Source organism: Canis lupus, chromosome 18 (assembly GCF_003254725.2).
Source record: "Canis lupus dingo isolate Sandy chromosome 18, ASM325472v2, whole genome shotgun sequence".
Taxonomy (NCBI): domain Eukaryota; kingdom Metazoa; phylum Chordata; class Mammalia; order Carnivora; family Canidae; genus Canis; species Canis lupus.
The window spans coordinates 50,340,568-50,361,933 of NC_064260.1; the positions used below are offsets into that span (position 1 = coordinate 50,340,568).

Sequence of the window (21,366 nt, forward strand, 5' to 3'; positions counted from 1 at the left end):
GTGGCTCAGTGGTTGAGTGTCTGCCTTTGACTCAGGGCATGATCCCAGGGTCCTGGGATCAAGTCTCGCATCAGGCTCCCTGCAAGGAGCTTGCTTCTCCCTCTGCCTATGTCTCTGCCTCTCTCTGTGTCTCTCATGAATAAATAAATAAAATCTTTAAAAAAAACAAAGCAGGGCAGCCCTGGTGGCGCAGTGGTTTAGTGCCACCTGCAGCCCAGGGCATGATCCTGGAGACCCGGAATCGAGTCCCACATCAGGCTCCCTGCATGGTACCTGCTTCTCCCTCTGCCTCTCTCTCTAGCTGTGTCTCTATGAATAAATAAATAAAAATCTTTAAAAAAAAAAAAAAAAAAAAAAAAACAAAGCAATTGGGATCAATTGGTATAAGGTCCCGGAGCTGATAATATAGGTGCTCTCGCAGTTTTTCTTTTTCTTTCTTTCTTTCTTTCTTTCTTTCTTTCTTTCTTTCTTTCTTTCTTTCTTTCTTTTTAAATAGATTTTATTTATTTATTTATTCATCTCTCTCACACACACACACACACACACAGGTAGAGACACAGGCAGAGGGAGAAGCAGGCTCTATGCAGAAAGCCCGATGCGGGACTCCATAGGGGGACTCCAGGATCATGTCCTGAACCAAAGGCAGACGCTCAACTGCTGAGCCACCCAGGCGTCCCTCTCTCAGTTTTTCAAATATGCAGGCCCTGATGACAATTGATGGTGAGCCTGTCCCTTCTCCTATTGTGTGAACCTATTTCCTCATCTGTAAAATGAGTGGGTCCAGCTGGAGCATCTCAAACTTCCCTTGTTAAAAAAAAAAAAAAAAAAAAAACAGTTGCTAGTCCCCGGCTCAAGCCCCCTGCATGAACAGGTTCCCACAGGGGCTTGAGAAGTTGTCTATACAATCATGCCCTAGGTGATCTATTTCTTAGGGGAAATCTTGGAAACATAATTGCTCAAGGCCCTTTTGCCTTTGAGGTCTGTGATTATAGGACTTAGATTGCAAACCAAATTCCTTCCTTTGAAATCTGAATTCTGCACATTCTTGCCTTCTCTTTTCCCCCCAAGGCAGCCATTGGAGCAAAAAGACTACAGGTTGGGGATCAAGAGACTGGAGGTCTGGTCCTGGCCCTGCCCCTGCCCCTGACTAGCTATGTAATCCAGAGAGAACTCAATTCCTTTCTCTGAGCCTCAGCAGCAGAATCAGAGGAGCTGTGGCTCAGAGTGGGATCTGATCCTTCTCTGCCTTGTGAGCAACAGCCTTACTTCGGGCCTGAAGTGCTGGGGCTGGAATTTGCTAGACCAAGGCCCACCTTGGCGGGTAGAAGGTCTGACTGTCTTGTTAGAGATCCCATGATGGCATGGGCTTCACAGGGTCAGTGGACTGATTAGCCAGAGTCAAAGGAGACCAAAAAGACAGGGTGGGTCCCTAGGAGTAGGAGGTCTACATACATGGTTAACAGCCTAGAGATTGCAATGGTGAGGCGTTGGGCTTTAGTTTCCCCCAATTCCAAAACTGTATTTGGGTGGCCATGGCAAGGGTCCAGGGCAACCTCACACAGATGTTCAGTTTCCACAAACCACTCTTGGCAAGCTGGGACTGCAATCCAACCCATGCTTTGCCAGCTCAGTCACATGCTGGCATGACTCTGCTGCTGTCCTAAGAAGGATCTCACCACTAGGATGATGCCAGAGGAGCATCTTTTCCTCATTATCACAAGGTACAGCATGAGTTAATAGTGTTTATGGTGGAGCAACCTGGATCCCTGAGGACCTGCAGGGAGGAAAACTCTTGAACCACCTCTACCCCCAACACACGCACTGGGGGCTCTATGCTGCTTAGAAGACACACTATCTAACCTGTGGAAAAGGACTATTTTGTGCATTCTTCTTGCCTCCTTTTTCCATCATTAAGGATTTAACCCTAAGGTATTGCCAGCAGACAAGCTATCTGAGGTTCCAGTTGCCAGAATTTGGTTAATTTTTTAAAAAAATGACTTTCCTTTGTCTCCCTGGACAGGGGATCTGGGATATCTGGTTTGTCCTTGTGAGATCCTCAGGGCAAAGCCAGCTTTCTGAACTATCAACACGGAGAGGTGGGTTCATGGTGGCTGTTAGTGTTTGAGGGGTCCATGGTTTTGTCTGGGAGTCCTCATCCACCTGGGTGCTTCTGCTTATTCAAGCTTCCTGAGTTCTAACTGTTCTTGGACTTCCCCACAGCTTCCCCTCAGGCAATGCTTCCTGAACTTGTTAGTGAGTCCCCACTGACCCCTTCCATGCTTTGATCCTATCATGCCTCCCTGTCTTTGTTTAGGCTGTGTATAGGATTCTTTTTATCAATAAATTTACCCAATAAGTTCTCAACTTTTCTCTATCTGCCTGCCTATCTATCTATCTATCTATCTATCTATCTATCTATCTATCTAATCTATCTATCGACTTAGCATAGATAGGTATTGCCCCCTCCAGGAAGCCTTCCACACCCCTCTCATGGGGTCAGTGACACCTTCTTTGGATTTCTATAGTACTCTGGCCATTTTCTCTAGCACAGCACAAACTATTTTAAAATCATATGCTTTGAGGTGTATTTCCCCATCTGGTCTAGGAGCAGCTTGAGGGTGGGGCAAGTAGCTCCTTTTTCTATTGCGTGTTGCCAAAATGGGTGCAGAGTGAATGTACTCATTGTCTCTTGCCATTCAGTCCTCCTTTCCAGTCTGGGGCCCTGGAGATGCCCCCCCCCCCACCTCAGAATTTGCTCTTCCTGCCAGCCCTTGCCCTCTTTTTAACTCTTCCCTTCCTCTTAAATGTGGTGCCTTCTCTATTGGTGGACTCTACTCAGCCTCAGGGGCTGTCTTATTCCCTCCCTTGGTTTTAACCACTAAAAGTGGGCTGATGACTCCCATTCCTTCAATTGCTGACTCTTATTAAGCATCTATTTTGTGCCAGACTCAGCTCTTGTAGTGGTAACATTCAAATATGAGAAGGGGTTGGGAGAATAGAAGCAAGAAACAAACCAAGAAACTTCCAGAAAGTGATTGATACTAAGAAGCAATAAGGCAGACATAATCCTAGTTTAACAGGAGCCCATAAGCTGCTCTGCAGCTACCCCTAGACCACACTCTCTTACCAGAACTATGCTGCCTGGGCCCTAAACACCAGAGCTAGACTCCTCATTAGCATTCTCAGGCTGATCTCAGCCTATCTCTCTCACATCACCTTCCCCTATAGCCCCCTAGGAACTCAGCGAAGTTTCCCAAGCTCTCTGTAGCTTCAAGAATCAGTTGAGCTTGAGAGGCACCTGGGTGGCTCAGTAGATTAAGTGTCTGACTTTGGCTCAGGTCCTTATCTCAGGGTCCTAGGATGGAGTCCCATGTTAGGCTCCGTGCTCAGTGGGGTGTCTGCTTATCTCCTTCCCTCTGCCCCTCCCCCTGTTTGTTCTCTCTGGACAAATAAATCTTAAAACAGAAAAAAAGAATCAGTTGGAGGCTTTTTTTTTTTTTTTTTTTTTTTCAGTTGGGGGCTTTTGATAGAGAAAAAGATTCTTGTGCCTGGCCACCAGACTTACTGAACCCTTACGAATCAGGGACCAGGGAGTCAGCCATCTGTTTTGGTTTTGTTTTTTAAAGACTTTGTTTATTCACTTGAGAGAGAGAGAGACACAGAGTGCACTTGCGCGCCTGCGCGCGCACGCACACATGCACGCACACGTGCATGTATGTTGTGGGCGGGGTGGGGTGGGGTGGGGGGTGCATGGGAGGGACAAGCATGACCCTGAGATAGTGACCTGAGCCGAAATCAAGAGTTGGTTGCTTAACCAACTGAGCCACCGAGGTGCCCCATCAGTTTTGCTTTTAAAGAGCCCCAGGGAGGGTCTTATTATCAGGAAATCAAGAGAGTAACTTCTCTTGGTCTATTAGTGGTTCTCAACACTGACCCACATTAGAACCATTTGGAGAGCTTCTTAAACTAGCAATTCAATGCAGGGATTTCATCCAACAAAAATAGACCCAGGTGGTATTCTGCTGGTCATATTGGTGATCAATATGCATAAGAACCATGGAGTGGGGCTCAGGAATCTGTTTCCCACTAGCCAGCACCCTGTCCCAAGGAGATTCTATCACTAGAGGTATGGAAGCCCAAACAGAGAGATGCTTTCTCTAGCCACTGTGGCTCTCCACCCAAGGTTTTTGTCTGGGCAGTTTTCTCTATCTGGGATGCAATACACCTTCTAACTTTGTCTTTCTGGGGAAATCAGCCTGAGGGTAGGACAGAGGCCAGATGGAGAAGTATCTTGTTTCCTAATCTCATTTGAACTAGATAATTTATGTGTCTGAGCTAACTGTCCAAAATCCATACTTTTTTGGTTCACAGCAGTCCATTTTCTAGTTCTCAATTAGTTTCTTCATTCAGACCTTTACCTGGTGGTGTTGATATGGGGGACTACCTGAACCTGGCTGGAGTCACCCAACCTTTGCTCCAGACCCACAGGTTCACAGGGACCAGCCAGGACTGAGCTGACATGTCGCAGCATCTATAGCATGGCCAGCTGTAGAGAAGGACCCTTGTCTTTCCTGAGGGACACCAGGGTCTGCATCTTACATGTACACAGTAGGGGAGATAAGATACAGGCAGGAAATGTCGAAATCACAAGGTAAGCATGCTAGAAGAATAGTAACAGGGACAACCATGTAAAAGGGACTCAATGTCCATCAAGCCCAACCGCTTTTAAGAAGAAATTCAATTCAGAGAGGGAGGGGCTCTGCCCAAGATCACACAGCTTTAATGCTTTCTGGCATAAAGTTCTGAGGTAGAAAGAGTCATAGGACTTGGACATCTAATAGAATATGAGCTCTATGATGTGATGCCAGGGGCTATGTCTTCACAGTAGTGTCCTGGCATAGCACAAGGATCATAGTAGGTGCACAATCACATGAATTTTTAAAAACATTATATTTATTTATTCATGAGAGACACACACACACAGAGGCAGAGACATAGGCAGAGGGAGAAGCAGGCTCCCTGTGGGAAACCGGTGCAGGACTCAATCCCATTGGAGGACCCCAGGATCAGGACCTGAGCTGAAGGCAGATGCTCAATCACTGAGCCACCCAGGCATCCCACAGTCAAATGAATTGTTAATTGAATGAATATGTGGATCTGGAGAATTAGGATTTTAATCCTTTTTCTGCTACTAAAATAACTGTGTTGGATTGACCTATGTTGAAGTTCAGCCAATAGGTGGAAGGAAGGACAAGAAAGTTGGGAGAGACAAACATTAACAGACACAACAGAGCATGGAGTTGTAAATATTTCTCCATGCTCAATAAGCAATTTCTAGTTAACAAGATGTTCTCATAGTCCTTGATCCTCCCTACTGTCTGGAGGGAGGTTATTTTTCCTCCATGTCCTGAGTACCACACGATGTACCCTATATTTTGTTTATCGTCTGTCTTTTCTCTCACTATAAAGCAGAGATTTTGCTTCGTTTTGGTCATTTCCATATCCCCTTGGCTGGTACAGAGCCTAGTTTATGAAGCTTTCTGTTTAATCAGGCCTTCTAGACCTTCTAGGTCCCCAGGGGCCTCGATTTGCAGGTTAAGAAACTGAGGCTCAGGGCGGTGAGGTTGCTTGTCCAAGGTCACACAGAGATGGACTCCTGCTCATCGCCCCCTCACCCCCACCCCAGCTAACCGACACAATCTCCATCACTCTTGTGGTACAACTGCCATCTCCTTCCTCCCGCCCGCTCCGCAAACGCTTTTCCTCCGCCCTCTTCCCGGTCCGCTCCTTGCATCCGCGTCCAGCCGGGATCTCCGGGTCTCGGTGCGATCTGTTTTGCTTGCGGCTTTGGGAGACACGTGCTACTCGGGTGAATGAATCGCACGTCCCCACCCCCGCCGATAGCCAATCACAGCGTGCCGGAACCCGGTTACTTCCGCCTATTGCGGGCGGAGGCCCCGGCGCCGCGGCCCACGTGGGGCTCTAAAGGCAAGGGAGTAGGCGGTGGTGCGCCGGGGGCTGGCTCTCCCAGCCTCCTCACCAATCCAGGGGCCCGCCGGCGACGCGAGGGGCGGAGCCGACGTGGGGCGCCAAGGCTTAAACGTGACGGGTAGGCGGGAGGTAGGGAGGAGTCCTGAGCCGGGAGCGGTGAGTGACGGTCGTCATTGCCCAATAACAGGAGGGGTTGGGCTGTCTGAGCCAATAAGAAGTCCGTAAGGCGGGGCCAGGACTGCAGCAAGTTCGGTTGCGCGGAGACCGCAGCTGTTCCCTGTCAGTGGAGGCAGCGGCGGTAGAGACGGTGGCGACGACTTGCGGCGGAGGCGAGGAGGTGAGTGCCGGCGGCGCTGCGCACCTTCCTCTCCTCGCGACGGGTCGGAGCCCGTGGGCGTGCGCCAGCGCCGCCGTGGGGGACGCTTATGTAAGGGTCGTGCGCGCCAAGGCGGTGCGGTCTCCACGAGTGACGGCTGGAGGAGACGGCGGCGGGCGGTGCGCGACGCGACGTGCGCCGCCCCTCCCTTCCCCCTCCCCCTCCCGCGGGGCGGCGGGCGCGGGCCCGCCTCCGCCCGCCTCACGGCGCGCGAGAGCTCCCGGGACCCTTCGCCTAGACCCCGTCCCGCCTCTCCGCGGGTGTCCGTCCGCCCGGGCGCAGCCGGGCCTCGTCAGCTCCGCGTCCCTGGCGGTCGCCGGCGACCTTATCCCTGCCCTCGAGCCCATTTTGCAGATGGAGAAACTGATGCACGGAACCCCCGGATGCCCCGGGCGAGAGGTCCCTGTGGATTCGAACCCAAGTCTGTCAGAATCGGGAGCCTAAGTTTCCCCCAGCGTCCTGGAAGTTGTTCAGCCCTGAAGGAAGCTGTGGCGTGCCGGGCGAGGGCTTTCTGTGTTCCAAGTGCCTGCACTCCGCCTGCTGTAGGGATTCTTGTAATAATCCGGTCGGGCATTCGTTTTAGAGGCAAAGCAGTGATTCGCCCGAGGCTGCTCAGTGAGGAGGAGGTGGGGCTGCACTCAGCCCGTTATTCTACAGGCTGGAGCAGTTTACAAAGTGCACTGGCCTCGGGGCGGTGAGGAGCAGCAGGTGGTCCTGGAGGTGCCCTCCTGGGCACGGAATCAGGAGCACCGGGCAGGCTTCGTGGACCTGCCGTGGCAGGTTCTTTCCAGCGGAACTTGTTTTGTGTACTTTTGAGTTGTTTCACCTCTGACAAGCTCTTTCCTCATCTCCTAAATGCTGGGGTTAGGCCAAGTCCCTTAGGTTCCCGGCAGCTCTGAAAGCCCTACAAATCAAAATGTTTTGTGAGAGAGAGTAGGCCAGGGCCCATTGTCCCCATTCCGCAGCTGAGAAAGCCAAGGCTCCAGGAGGTGCCGGTGTTTGCCAGATCACAGTTAGAGCTTCCAGTGTCTTTACCAAGAAGTCCTTGCCTTCCCTCCTAACGGCAGCCCCGGCTTCTCCATGCCACCCTTCCCCTGCCGGTGATGCAGACACTTACGGTGAGGGTGGATGTGCTGGACATGTGTAGTTGCTCACAGCCGGAGCTCTTCTGTTTGTCCATTCACCATCCTAATTCAGGAACTCTCCATCCCATTCTTTTGCACGCCTACCCTGTTGGGAGCCCTAGACTGGGCATTGAGATACTTGGGAGGTGAAGTTAATTCTTGCCCTAGGACTGCTGGCAAACTGGGGAGAGAAATAGAAGCAGAACTAAGCCCTGAGTGTACATGGCACAGGTATTTGTAGAGAACCCAGTGTGGGTGAGGTATGGCCTCTAAGGGGGACATGGAAGAGGAAATTCAGTAAAGGCCCACAAATCAGGGCAAACCACACACTAAGGCCAGGGAGAGAAGAAATGGGCTGGCTGGGGCTGGACTGGGGCAGGCTTTATGGAGGAGATGAGTCGTGAATCTCCTTCAATTCCACTGGAGCCCACGGTGAAGAAGCAGTGCTTGGATTTGAGCAGTCCAGGTTTTGTCATGGAGGAGAGGTGAGCTATACGCATTAGAACCCGCCAGAGAAAGGTTGAGGAAGATGGGAGGAGAATGTGGGGGAAGTAGTGCTTTCCAGTTGGATAGAAGTTTGGTCTGGCACTTAGAAGAGGCTTCTCTAGGAGATATAACAAGGTGAGGGCACTTGCCAAGGTGCAGAAAAGCCAGAAGTGAGATTGGGTTCCACAGGTGCCAGGGTGCTTGGTTGGGTGCCCAGGGCCCAGCAGCAGGCCTGAGCTACAGGTTGTGTCTGTGTTGTAGTGAGCAACTTGTGGGGAAGCATCTTGTGTTTCTAAATGGCTGCCCTGCTGGAAGTGGCTTTGTTCACAATTGTTGCCCAATATCTGTTTGTTGAATTGAATTAGATTGCCAGCAAAAGTTTCCACAATTTGTCCCAGTGTCCCCTCTGTGCCTTCTTTCCTACTCTCTCCCGAAGCCTACTCCAGCCTGATGGACCCTCTGTGCCAGTACTCACTTCCAAGATCGTCCTTCAGGAAGGTTTGCCCTGGTGGCTGTAGCCTCTTGGACCTCTGCTACCTTTGGTTTATGAATACAGGCCACTTGCCCTTTTTTGTCCTGCTCTTTGCTTTCTCCTTGTTTCACATCTGGCACTCCAGTACCCCACATATGGTGCTAGGTTCCAGTCCTCCCAGTGCTACTCACAGAGGCCCTGGGACCATGGCAGGGTGGATCTCAGACCCAGGTCTTTCCAAATTGCAGTTCCCCGTGTACCTCTGCCCTGTGTCCTGTCAGTGCTGTTGACAAATGTTTCAGGTGAATTACTGGAAATGGCACAAATTGGAAACCAATGAGGAAGGAAGGGCGGAAGTTGGGGAACCAGGAAGGGAGTACATTTGGATGCTGCATCGATGACTGTCATATGGCAGTGCATCTGGGAGGAAGGCCTGGGCAGACCCCAGACCATGTAGATCTTATCGCTAGCACTTTTCTGCATGAGCTGGATGCCTCTAGTAGATGTTCTTGAGGATTAGTGTGGGCCTTCTTTTTGGCTGCCTCCCAACAGCATCTGACCCTCTTCTGAGAGGGCCCCTACCCCTCACATCCGGAGAGTGTGCCTGTTTGGGGGCTGCTCTCTCGCCAGAGACCTACTTTGCAGAAGTGGGCCATTTTGCCTGCTTACTCTGAAACCTCACCTGGGCCTGACTGACCACTCCTTGGTCTCTGCCCTAGCTGCTTCTAGTCTTGGTTTTAGACATGTTGCCGAACTGCCAAAGGAGTAGAACACCATAAGGGACAGGGAAATGATGGGAAGAAGAACCATTTCCTCTTCCCTACTCAATGAAAAGATGTGAGGCCATCTCTGGGCTTTTTCTTCCATTTGATACCTGTTCAGGTACCCTCTTCTGCCTCAGCCCTCGTCTAAGACTGCTTGCTGTCATCCCAGACTTTCTTTTTGTGTCCTTTCCCCATTCTTGTTCCTTGGTGACCTTGTTTTCTGCAGGGCTTTTCCTCGTACCTTGTCCTATCAAAGTGAAATTATTTGTCAAGATTCAGGCTTTCTTACAGTATTAAGTCTTGCCAAGTCTGTTCAGTTGGAAGTGGGCTCTCTCTTTTAATAACAGTAATGATAACTAATAATTTATTGTTATTAACAATAAAAGCCAACCTTTATGGTGCTGTTACTGTAACTGTATGGTGGCAGGGGGCCTTGCAAGGCCCCTCTCCCCATCTATCACTTCATGTGATCATGACAACAACTCTACACCAAAAGTACCATTAGGCCCTCATTTACATGTCCACCCCAGGCCACCAGGCTTGGAGTCTCCCTGGCTCCCTCTCAAGCATGACCCCATTTTCTTTCTTTTCTTTTCTTTCTTTTCTTTTCTTTTCTTTTCTTTTTCTTTTCTTTCTTTCTTTTTCTTTCTTTTTTGAAGATTTTATTTATTTGTTTGAGAGAGAGCAGCAGAGGGAGAATCAGAGTCCCCACTGAGCAGGGAGCCCAATGTGGGGCTCGGTCCCAGGACCCTGGGATCATGACCTGAGCCAAAGGCAGACACTTAACCAACTGAGCCACCCAGGTGCCCCTTCGTTTTCATCCTCTATTTGCTAGCCCTCAACAACTTGCTCTTGGGCCTTTGGGGAACAGAGCCTGTGCCTTCTAGCAGGCTGCCTCGTGCAAGATACGTGCTCGATAAATATTTTATTGAATTTAATGCCTCAAACATTCATTTCTAGTCTTGAAATAATCTATCAAGGCAACTGATCTTCTTAGAACATGGATTCAGTACATTTGATGGCTTGCTGGCCTGTGTCTCCATTTTGCTCTTTACTGACCAGTGGCTAGAGCTGACAGACAGATGTGGCCTTTCTAAAACAAGGGGTGTCTGGGTGGTTCAGTTGGTTAAGCGTATGACTTTGGCTCCAGTCATGATCTCAGGGGGTCCTGGGATTGGCTCTCTGTAGACCTCCATGCTCAGTGGGTAGTCTGTTTCTCCTCCCTCCGCTCTTGCTCATTCTCTCTCTCTCAAATAAATAAATAAAATCTTTAAAAACAAACAAAAAAACTGAAAAAGTCTGTAGAAATCTGAAAAATTATGGGCTTCCATGGATCTAAACAAGGGGTGTGCTCTCGTGTGTGTGTGTGTGTGTGTGTGTGTGTGTGTATGTGTGTATGTGTGTATTATCTCTGCAGGAAAAGATCTGAAGAAACAGGGAAAGAGGAGACCTATCAGCTCTCAGGTCACGTAAGACAGTTCTTAATTAGTGTCAGGTTGCTTAGTGAGATAGGAACCAGGCTCAGAGAATCCAAAGGGGAGGAAGTAACTCCTGAAGGATTAGAGACAGCTCTGCCCAGAAAGTGGGCCTGGGCTGGCTGGAGGTGGGCAGGAAGAGAAAGCACTTCAGATAAAACAATACACATTTCTAGAACTTCTTGTTCTTATGTAGTGGGTGCTAGGAAAGGTCTTACTTTAAGCTTCTTACTAATAAGCACGTTGGCTAATGTCTGAGAGCATCCTTTGTACCAGGCTTGGTGCCAGTGCTTTGTCTGTGTTACCTCACTGGGAACAGCTGGATGCTGTTACCATTCCCATTTCACAGACGAGGAAACAGGCTTTGAGTGGTTATGGGAATGGGTGGCTGAGCGTCAAGGGTGGGGCCCAGACGGCTGGATAAGAGCCAGGGTGCTTGGGACACCTGCGTGTCTTGGTGGTTGAGCATCTGCCTTTGGCTCAGGTTGTGATCCCGGGGTCCTGTGATCAAGTCCTGCATCAGGTTATCTGCGTGGAGCCTGCTTCTCCCTCTGCCTATGTCTCTGTCTCTCTCTCTGTGTCTGTCATGAATAAATAAATAAAATCTTAAAAAAAAAAAAAAAAGAACCAGGGTGCTCTCAGCCCTGTGCTGTCCTGGGCTCCCAACCCCCACCGCTGTCCCAAGTCCCTAAGGTGGAAGCAAAGCAACAGGTATCTCTCTGGGTTCTAAATATATGTTCTTGCCACTCCTAGGTTCTTTGGGGGAATGCTCGGAGAAATGAAGATAACACTTCTTTTTTCTTTTACTTTAGATAGCAGCTGCTTTCTGAGAACTGACAGAACACTGAGGGTAAGTCCGTGCCTGAATCCAGGTCGGTGGGATGTGTGTGGGTCTTCTTCAGGAGCAGTTGTAGATGTTAGCAGTCCTAGAACATCAGTTATCAAGTTCAATTAAAAAAAAAAAAAAGGCCAAGTGACTGTCATCTGTACCTGATCTCTCTCTTGGTTTACACAGGAAAGTGACATCTGGCTCCCTGCCAGCCACAGTTGGTAGCCGGCAGCCTCAGCAGGAGGCCTGACTTCTGGAAGCGTGTGTGGCTTGGGATGCTGGTCAAGGGGAGGGCAGTGAGGCTTCCCAGGACCACAAGAAGCATGTTTAGAGCTGGGCACCTCCTGGGAAGACCCCTTGAGTCAATGAGTAGAACAGACGGCTGGGCAGTGGGGGACTCTGGGAAGTGTGAAGCTGGATCTGGGAGGTGGCTCTGTCAGCTGGCTGTAAAAACACCTGACACATGTTTCCAGACAATGACACTCAGGCTTTGGGAGTCAAAATGATAAGGGGACCAGGGGGTGCAGTTGGACCTTCTCCCATGTAGTGCTCAGGCAGCACTGTCCTATATAACCAGCTGCTTCTCTCACACAGGTTTCCCCTGATGCACTGATCTGGGTGCATCTCAGCCTAATGCCGAGGCCCTCTGGGCAGAGTCCACCTAACGATCCAGTACTTTTTCCTGCTGCTAATCCACATGAACATCCTAGCTGGGCACGGTCCTTGCACTCTGTCTAGCATTCCCCCTGTATTTCAGACACCAATAATGTTGCTCTTTGTACATCCAGAGGCAGGCCAGTTACTATCCTCATTTTGTAGCTGGGGGCCCCGGGGACATTGTGGCCCAGGGACAACTTTCCCCATGGCTCAGGTTCTGTGCTCAGAATGGAGATTCCTTTGTGTTGGGATTTTTCTTGGGTTTCCACCCATTGTGCAGGAGTTCTTCTCAGGTGACCCTTCATGACTTAGGAGTTGTCCTGCTTTCTGATATGTTCCCATGATCCTCTCTAGTCCTATGTCTTGGACCATTTTCCACTCTAGGATTGCATTTGCTTTGAAAAGCACGTGGAGTAGGGTACCTGGCTGGCTCAGCATGTGACTCTTGACCTTAGGGTTGTGAATTCAAGCCCCACATTGGGTGTGGAGCCTACTTATATATATATATAAACTCATTATATGCGAACCAGGTGGAGTAAAGGCAGATGGATGTGAATTTTTGATGGACTCTACTCCATAAAGGTTCCACTGCCCTGTTCTCTGTTTGCTCTTCTCTTTCTGTTCTTGGTTGACAGAGTTGAATGTTATTGCTCTTACTTGCATCCCTTTGAGGAGAGGTGGGAAAGTTGGGTGAAGGCCCCAAACCACCTATCTTATGGAGCTGAGAAACTGGGGCCCAGAGAAGGCTGATTAGCAGTATCCAAGATTCTGACCCCCTCCCCCCCTTTTAAGAGTGTCTTCTTTTCTTGTATATCTTCCCTCAAATCCATCAGTAGCAAGGGAAAATTAGTTGCCAAGAAGGGCTGCCTTTTACCAGCTCATCTAATTTGTTAAGGCTTGTCTGGCACTTCATCCCTAAGTCCCTGCTGAGTCCCTGGAGTTTTGCTTATTAGTTACTGGAACTAAGACTGCCATGGGAGGTGGCTGCCCTGTTCTCCTCCTTTGCTGTCTCCTTGGTGATCCTGGAGGGAGGGGGATACGGGATGTTGTTGGTTTTTTGGTTTTTTTTAAGCAGAATGCCGGTAGGTGTAACTGAGGTCATCCCAGCAGCCCCTTATTGCTGCTGTCCACAGCTCCTCATCCTGATTTGCCTGCAGGCCAGAGAAGGGGGTGGGTGTGGGTGGGTATCGAAGACTACTCTAAGTACATTTCCACCAGCTGTGTGGGAATGGGGCCAAACTCCACATGTGGCAGCTCCCCTCCCCACGGACATTCATCCCTGGCTGAGGCCTTGGGTAAAATTCCATGATCTGTCTGTGCTGAGTCATGCTTAGTCTCTGAGGATACGTGTGGCACCTTTCACATGTCTGTCCCTAGTCAGCCAGGGGTCTGGGAAAGGCTATTTCTCTGAAGTGATATCCTGCTGCTGATCATTTGTATTTGCATATCACTGCTTTTACTAATGTGCTGTTTACCAGTATGAAATTTATTAATATGAAATCACTAATAATAAATGTATTGTTTATTCTGGATTCCTCTCTTATGGATGAGGAAACTGAAGGTCAGAGACTAAGTGATTTGGTGAGTTTTAGGTGACTGGAATGTCAGGGTGAGGTTTGTGATGCAGGCCCCCGCCCCTTCCCCTGGGCTTTTGTGTCACACAAAGATTATTTGGAAGTAACTTTGGTTGAAAAAAAGATTGATTTTCAATTTGTTAACGTCACAAACTGAAAAACCAGCCTGTTCTTTTAAGGGCTAGTCTTTTGTTATTTATTATTTATTTATTTATTTTCAGTTTATTTATTTACATAGTTTCCACACTCAGTGTAGGACTTGAACCCACGACCCTGAAATCAAGTGTCTTGAGCTCTTCCAGCCAACCAGGTGTCCCAAAGGCTAGTCTTTTATTTTTTAGAGAGGGAGAGGATAGAGAGAGGCAGAGGAAGAGGGAGAGAGAGAATTTTAAGCAGGCTCCATGCCCAGCTCGAGCTGACATGGGGCTCGATCTCATAACCCTGAGATCATGACCTGAGCCGAAATCAGAAGTCTGATGCTTAACCAACTAAACCACCCAGATGCCTCTAGTCTTTTAAGTTTAACTTTTAAGTAGGGCCTACAGATCTTTCTGTTCTATTTATGATTCTAGAAAATTTTGACAGTCAATTTGAAGGGACTTTCTTTTTTTCCTTTTTTTCTTTTTTTTTTATTTATGATAGTCACACAGAGAGAGAGAGAGAGAAAGGCAGAGACACAGGCAAAGGGAGAAGCAGGCTCCATGCACCGGGAGCCCGACGTGGGATTCGATCCCGCGTCTCCAGGATCGCGCCCTGGGCCAAAGGCAGGCGCTAAACCGCTGCGCCACCCAGGGATCCCTGAAGGGACTTTCTGATTAATACTTGGTTCCATTTGCAAACTTAACTCATTTGAAAATTGTAACTTGAGGATCCCTGGGTGGCACAGCGGTTTAGCGCCTGCCTTTGGCCCAGGGCGCGATCCTGGAGACGCGGGATCGAATCCCACGTCGGGCTCCCGGTGCATGGAGCCTGCTTCTCCCTTTGCCTGTGTCTCTGCCTCTCTCTCTCTCTCTCTCTGTATGACTATCATAAATTAAAAAAAAATTAATAAAAAAAAAAGAAAATTGTAACTTGAATTTATAAATTACATTCAACTTTCTTTAATTATTTTAACTCTTCCATTGTCTGTTTAACAAATATCTCTAATGCTTAAATAATTCCTGTAAATCTAATAAATTAAGCTGACAAATTTTCTTAAACATTCTTATGTTTTACCACTTGAAAGCTATTCTACTCACTTTATTGAGGTGTATTTAACATAAATTGCACATCTTTAGTGTACAGTGTATGTTTTCACATATGTATACTCTTGTGAAACCTTAACCACACTTAAGATAATGAACACATCGGGGATCCCTGGGTGGCTCAGTGGTTTAGTGCCTGCCTTTGGCCCAGGGCGCAATCCTGGAGTCCCGGGATTGAGTCCCCCATTGGGCTCCAAGCATGTAGCCTGCTTCTCCCTCCTCCTGTGTCTCTGCCTCTCTCTCTATCATTCGTAAATAAATAAATAAATAAATCTTTAAAAAAAAAGATAATGAACACATCCATCACCTCCCATATGTCCTCATGCCCCTTGGTAGTTCTTCCCTTCCACCCCTTTCTGCTTCCCCCAGCCCCAAGTAACCACTAAATTGCTTTCTGTTACTGTAGATTAGTTGACATCTTTTGGAATTTTACATTAGTGGAATCAGAGAGTATGTATCCTTTTTTGTTTGGCTTCTTTCACTCCGCATAATTTTTTGAGGTTTGTCCATGTTGTTGCATCCATCCGTAGTTCTTTCCCTTTTGCTTCAGAGTAGTATTCCATTATGTGGGTACCCCACAGTGTGTTTATTATCCATTCACCTGTTGTTGGTTGTTTCACTCATTTTCCAGGTTTTGGTGGTTCTAAATAAAGCTGTTATAAATGTTTGTGTACAAGTCTTCGTGTGGATATCTTTCCTTTTCTCTTGGGTAGACATGTAAGAGTGGAGTGGCTAGATCATATGGTAGGCATGTGTGTAACTTGAACTTGCCCAACCTTCTTCCAAAGTGGCTGTACCATTTTACATTTCCACCAGCTGTGTATGAGAGCTCCAGGCTCTCCACACCTCACTGATACTGGATATGGTCAGTCTTTTACATTTTAGGCATTCTAAAAGATGTGTATTCATGTTTTGTGGTTCCAATGTGAATTTCTTTTGTCACTATTGATGTTGGGCATATTTGAGCTTATTTGTCATCTGCCATACTGATTTTAAACTTAATAAAATTCCTGCTTAAAATTGTGTCTGAACCAATTACTCAGTTACATATGTTAATTGGGAATCTTGAGACTAACTTGTTATTCTGAACAGACTGAATTCCCTTGAATTAAAGTACATAAAATAATAGATATGTACAGATTTCTTTTTATTTTCTTTTTTTTTTAAGATTTTATTTATTTATTCATGAGAGACACAGAGAGAGAGAGGCAAAGACACAGGCAGAAGGAGAAGCAGGCTCCATGCAGGGAGCCCGATGTGGGACTTGATCCCAGGACTCTGGGATCACGCCCTGAGCCAAAGGCAGACGCTCAACTGCTGAGCCACCCAGGCGTCCCAATAACATACAGATTTCTTAACACAAAATTATAAATACTATGGTTTTTATTTTCTTGGGTATATTTATTCTTAATGCTTTATCTTCCTGGAATTAGAGAATCTTGCCTAACAAAGAAATCATGCTGTGATTTCAAACTGTAATAAGTTACTTTCCTAAGGAACTTGAGGAGTTTCTCAACTAGATGACATTTCTTTATAATTCAAGAGATCCTAGCCAGGATAAAATTAGTTCTTTTTCTTTCAGTCCAACTGCTAGGCAGAGCCCTGATTCATTGCTGTTTTGCCCCCAAATGGGGATAGTCTCGCAGCCCATATGTCCCAGATTGAAGCATCACATTACCTAATCCTCTTCCCATGAAACTCTGCACTTTACCACCCAGGCTGCCATACTATATGACTGGATCACTAGATTCAATTAGCCTATTTAAGGCTTCATTTCTCATGTACTATGGTCACAAAATAGGTGGAATTAAAGTACGAAATAGGTGGAGTTGAGATTCTGTGTACTTCCAAGGCTTTGTTAGACCAAGGAATAGCTGTAAAATCAGGTCAGTGACCCAGCAGTGCGAAAATTTGAGTCTTGGTCTTCGGAGTCTAGGTCTAACATTCTATCCCCTAACCCCCCCCCCCCCCCCCCCCCCCCCCCGGCTTCCATTTCTTACATCTTCTCAAATGAAGAGAAAGGGAATCTGGTACTTCAGAGACTGGTGATTTCTGGTCAGGCTTGGTTACCAAGAAATCCTGGTACCAAGAACCCATGCCTGCCTTTTTCCTTTTCTTCAGTTCACCTTCCTGGAAATATTAAGAACCCTGGCTTTTCCCGACCTTACGGTGGAGAGCTACCAATCTCTTTGGAGGGGCCATTACCATCAAATTCTATTTATAGATTTGATGTTAGGTGATAAATGGATGTGGACTTGCATTCCCATCCTGGTCACTAGGTGGGGCCTCAGGAAACTTGTGGGTGATTAGTGGGACCTGGTTGAAAATTATTAATGCAGCCTGACCTCTCCTGTGATGGCCAATGCTGACGTCACCCCACGTGAGTAAGAGTGAAGGTCTGTGGAGTTCCAAGAAAAGGAAATTTGAGTGGGGGACTGTCTTAGATTTCTGCTCTGCAGTCTGAAATACAGTCTTTATTTACCTTTGGCTCTGAGATTCCCCTTCAGGTGGTGAAGCAGCACTGTGTGATAATAAAGAGTATATTGATGATGGCAGTGAATCACTGAGTTAGCAGAATCTCTGTTCAGAGAGGGAGGAAGATGTGCTCCACCGTGGGGCAGGACATTAAATGGCAGAGGATATATAGAAGATCTCACCTAAAACTTAATGTAAATAAACAGCACTTGATATAGCAATTCCAGTTCTAGATATGTAACATAAAGTATAATGGGGCAAGCACACAAACTGGGCTGTTCAGATCAGCATTTTTATAGCAGAAAATGGGAAACTGGGGTACCTGGCTGGCTCAGTTGGTGGAGCATGCAACTCTTGATCTTGAGGTTGGGAGTTCGAGCCCTACACTGGGTGTAGAGATTATTTAACAATAAATCTTTAAAAAGGAAAAAAAAAGAAAATGGGAAACCAAAATGTACATCAAAAAAGTATTGTTACATATGCAGTCTGTTCAATGTCTATATAATGCAGCTTTAAAAATAGCCCATGTACCCTAATCAAACTGTTGCTCTAAATTTGTTACCCTAGAACAAGATGTGTTTATTTGAGAAAGGTATATTATAAAACAGAATGTATAACATCTTTTTGGTTATTTTGAAATGCTATACCCACATTTTTTTCCTGGATGCTGGAATTATAAAATTATGTGTTTAAATTGTTTTGTTTTGCTGTGTCTTTTAATTTTGAATAATCAGCTTTAAAAATGTTGTGCGAATCCGAGAAACCACCACGGAGCCGACACCGATGCAAGTGCACAAGCGTTTATTAGCAAGCTCGAGCTTGGGTCCAAGTGTGCCCGACACAGCGGAGCAGGGACTTGAACCCCGAAGGGGGTTACAGCTGGGTTTTTTACAGGCTGGTCTAGGGGATTTTCAGAAGGGTGGAAGAATTTCTCCAAGTTCTGTTTACATTCTGATGTGGGGCTTTCAAGGGCATTGAGCTCTGTTCTCATTCTAATATGAGACTTTCTACCATGGGCGTGGGCTCTGTTGTCTTTCTGATATGGGATTACCTGCCGAGGACATTGAGGACATTCTGCAGTTTTTCCCATAAAGTTCAGCTCTTATTCACAGGAGCCTAAGATGGCTGTACTTGTGCTAATGCTAAACTTTAGGTGGGATGGCCTTAATTTTTCTTGGCCTCCACAAAAAAAAATAGAAGGGTGCAACTTATAATACTATGTGGGACATAAGATCAGGGATAGTGTTTAATTATCAGACTTCCTCTCTTTTACCTCAGTTCTCCAACAAATTGTTTAGGGGGATGAAAACCATTTTCTAAGAGCCATACATGATATAGATTCCTGGGTAATAGTGGAATAAAGACTTCTTAAAAGATGCTCCTCTCTAAAGAAATGAAAAAAATTGGCAAAAATTGTAAAAATAATCTTTTTCAGAACTCTGGAAATTAAAGGCTTGCAGCAATCCAAGGAAAATTTACTCAAGAGAAATGACTAAATCTTATTTTCCACAGAAATTATGAATTCTGCAAAGAAACAGAGAATGGCACATGCATAGGAAAAGCTGCCAAAGGAAACTGTACTCAAGGAAGCTCAGATGTTGGACTTTTATAAAGACTTTAAATCAGCTATGTTAAAACATGTCTAAAAAACTAAGTATGAGAACAGTGCCTCAGCAAATAGAAATGATAGAAATTATATAAAAAAAAAAAGGGGCAGCCCTGGTAGCCCAGCAGTTTGGCACCGCCTTCGGCCTGGGGTGTGATGCTGGAGACCCGGGATCAAGTTCCATGTCAGGCTCCCTGCATGGAGCCTGCTTCTCTCCCTCTCCCTCTGCCTGTGTCTCTGCCTCTCTTTCTCTGTCTGTGATGAATAAATTAAAAAAAAAAATCTTAAAAAAATTATTAAAAAAAGAACCAGAAAGAAGTTCGGGAGTTGAAAAATACAATAGCTAAAAGGGGCTATAATAGAGGGGCTTAATAGCTGAATAAAGCAGGCAGAAGAATCTGTGAACTTGAAGATGGGTCATTGAGATTATCCATTCAGAGGAACAGAAGGGAGCAAGAATGAAGGAAAATGAACAGAGCCTCAGACACCTGCATAACACCATCAAGCCTATCAGCATTATTACACAACAAAAATTCAACAGTAAATTGGAAGATCTCATTGGCTTTATTTATTTATTTTTTTCTCATTGGCTTTATTAAATGATTCATGAATCTGGCAGCATCCCAACTAGCAAGTAGAGGAGAGCTCTGAGGTGTCGTACCAGGTATTTAAAAGAAGGTATTTATAGGAGGGGGTGGGTGAGGCAAGGAGTTATTAGCAGAATAAAAGAAGAAATTGTTCAAGATCAGTCACCTTCCCTTTGGTGATCTTATTAGATGGATTACGTTATCTTTCTCTGGGAGATGCAAAGGCCCAGATGACAGATTACCTCTTTGGTGCTGACCAGCATATTCTAGATTGATTGGTTTAAGATTCCAATCCTAGAGAATTTGAAACTGCAATTATTATTTATTTTTTTAAAATATTTTATTTATTTATTCATGAGTGAGAGTGAGTCACACAGAGTGAGAGAGAGAGGCAGAGGGAGAAGCAGGCAACACGCAGGAAGCCCAACCTGCGACTTGATCCTGGGTCTCCAGGATCAGGCCCTGGGCCAAAGGCGGCGCTAAACCCCTGAGCCACCAAGGCTGCCCTGGCTGAGCCACTTGGGCTGCCCTCAATTTCCATTTTAAAGTAACCTCTAGGGATCCCTGGGTGGCACAGCGGTTTGGCGCCTGCCTTTGGCCCAGGGCGCGATCCTGGAGACCCGGGATCGAATCCCATGTCAGGCTCCCAGTGCATGGAGCCTGCTTCTCCCTCTGCCTGTGTCTCTGCCTCTCTCTCTCTCTCTCTCTCTCTCTCTCTGTGACTATCATAAATAAAAAAAAAAGAAAAAAGAAAAATAAAAAAAAGAAAAATAAAAAAAATAAAGTAACCTCTACTTAGGTTGAGTAGATGGGGCTTGAACTCAACCTCAAGACCAAGAGAGTCGCATGTTCTACCCACTAAGCCAGCCAGGCATCCCTGTGGCTTTCTGGTAAAGTGTGTACATAATGAGTCCTAGCAGGAGAGGATGGAGAGAAAGGGGCAGAACAAATATTTGAAGAAATAATGGCCAAAACCTTCCTAAATTTGATGAAAAACAGTAATTTATGTACCCAAGAAGCCCAGCAAACTCCAAATAGGAAAACTCAAAGAAAGCCACATTAGGCATCTCATAAAGAATCTTTAAAGCATAAAAAAAATAAAAAAAATAAAAAAAAAATAAAAAAAAATAAAAAAATAAAAAAAATAAAAAAAAAATAAAAAAATAAAATAAAAAAAAAAAAAAAAAAAAGAATCTTTAAAGCAGCACTTAAGCAACTCATCACAAACAAGGAATCTTTGATAAGATTAAGAGCTCATTTCTCCCTGCAAACCACAGAGGCCAGAGGCAGTGGGATGAACACAGGTACCAGATGAGGCAAACTTTCAATGTATTTGACATTTGAGTCTGAGATAGCTTGGATCTCTTCTGTCATCAGGGACAACATATCAGTTTAATCCTTAAATAACAATTACTTGAGGTCTTTTCACACTTATTCTGCAAGAAGTCTGTCTTTTACCATGTTCCCCTCCCGAAGTATTTCTAGAAATACCTAAGGAATGCTTATTCTATTTTCTACCAAACCTAGAACGTAATAGGCCCCCCAAAATATCTGTTAAATGAATGAAACCTGTCTGGGTTGCTTCCTTCTTTGGTCAGCTGTCTATCCACTCTTGTGTGTGTCATCTCATTCTCCCTGTCTAAGGGTTATTATACCATCTTGCCTGAAACATGCAGACTAACCAGTTTAATAACTTTGAAAAACAG

At 46.2% G+C, this 21,366-nt stretch overlaps 1 protein-coding gene across 1 annotated transcript in view; it reads left to right on the top strand.

The window, feature by feature from the left end:
* The first annotated feature begins 6,206 nt into the window (after positions 1-6,206).
* PC (pyruvate carboxylase) overlaps positions 6,207-21,366 on the top strand; it is a 100,449-nt gene continuing 85,289 nt past the window's right edge. Inside the window, exons 1-2 of the mRNA XM_025446394.3 lie at positions 6,207-6,328; positions 11,501-11,538. The gene's annotated coding sequence lies outside the window, so the exon portion shown is untranslated. The remainder of the gene's footprint in view (positions 6,329-11,500; positions 11,539-21,366) is intronic.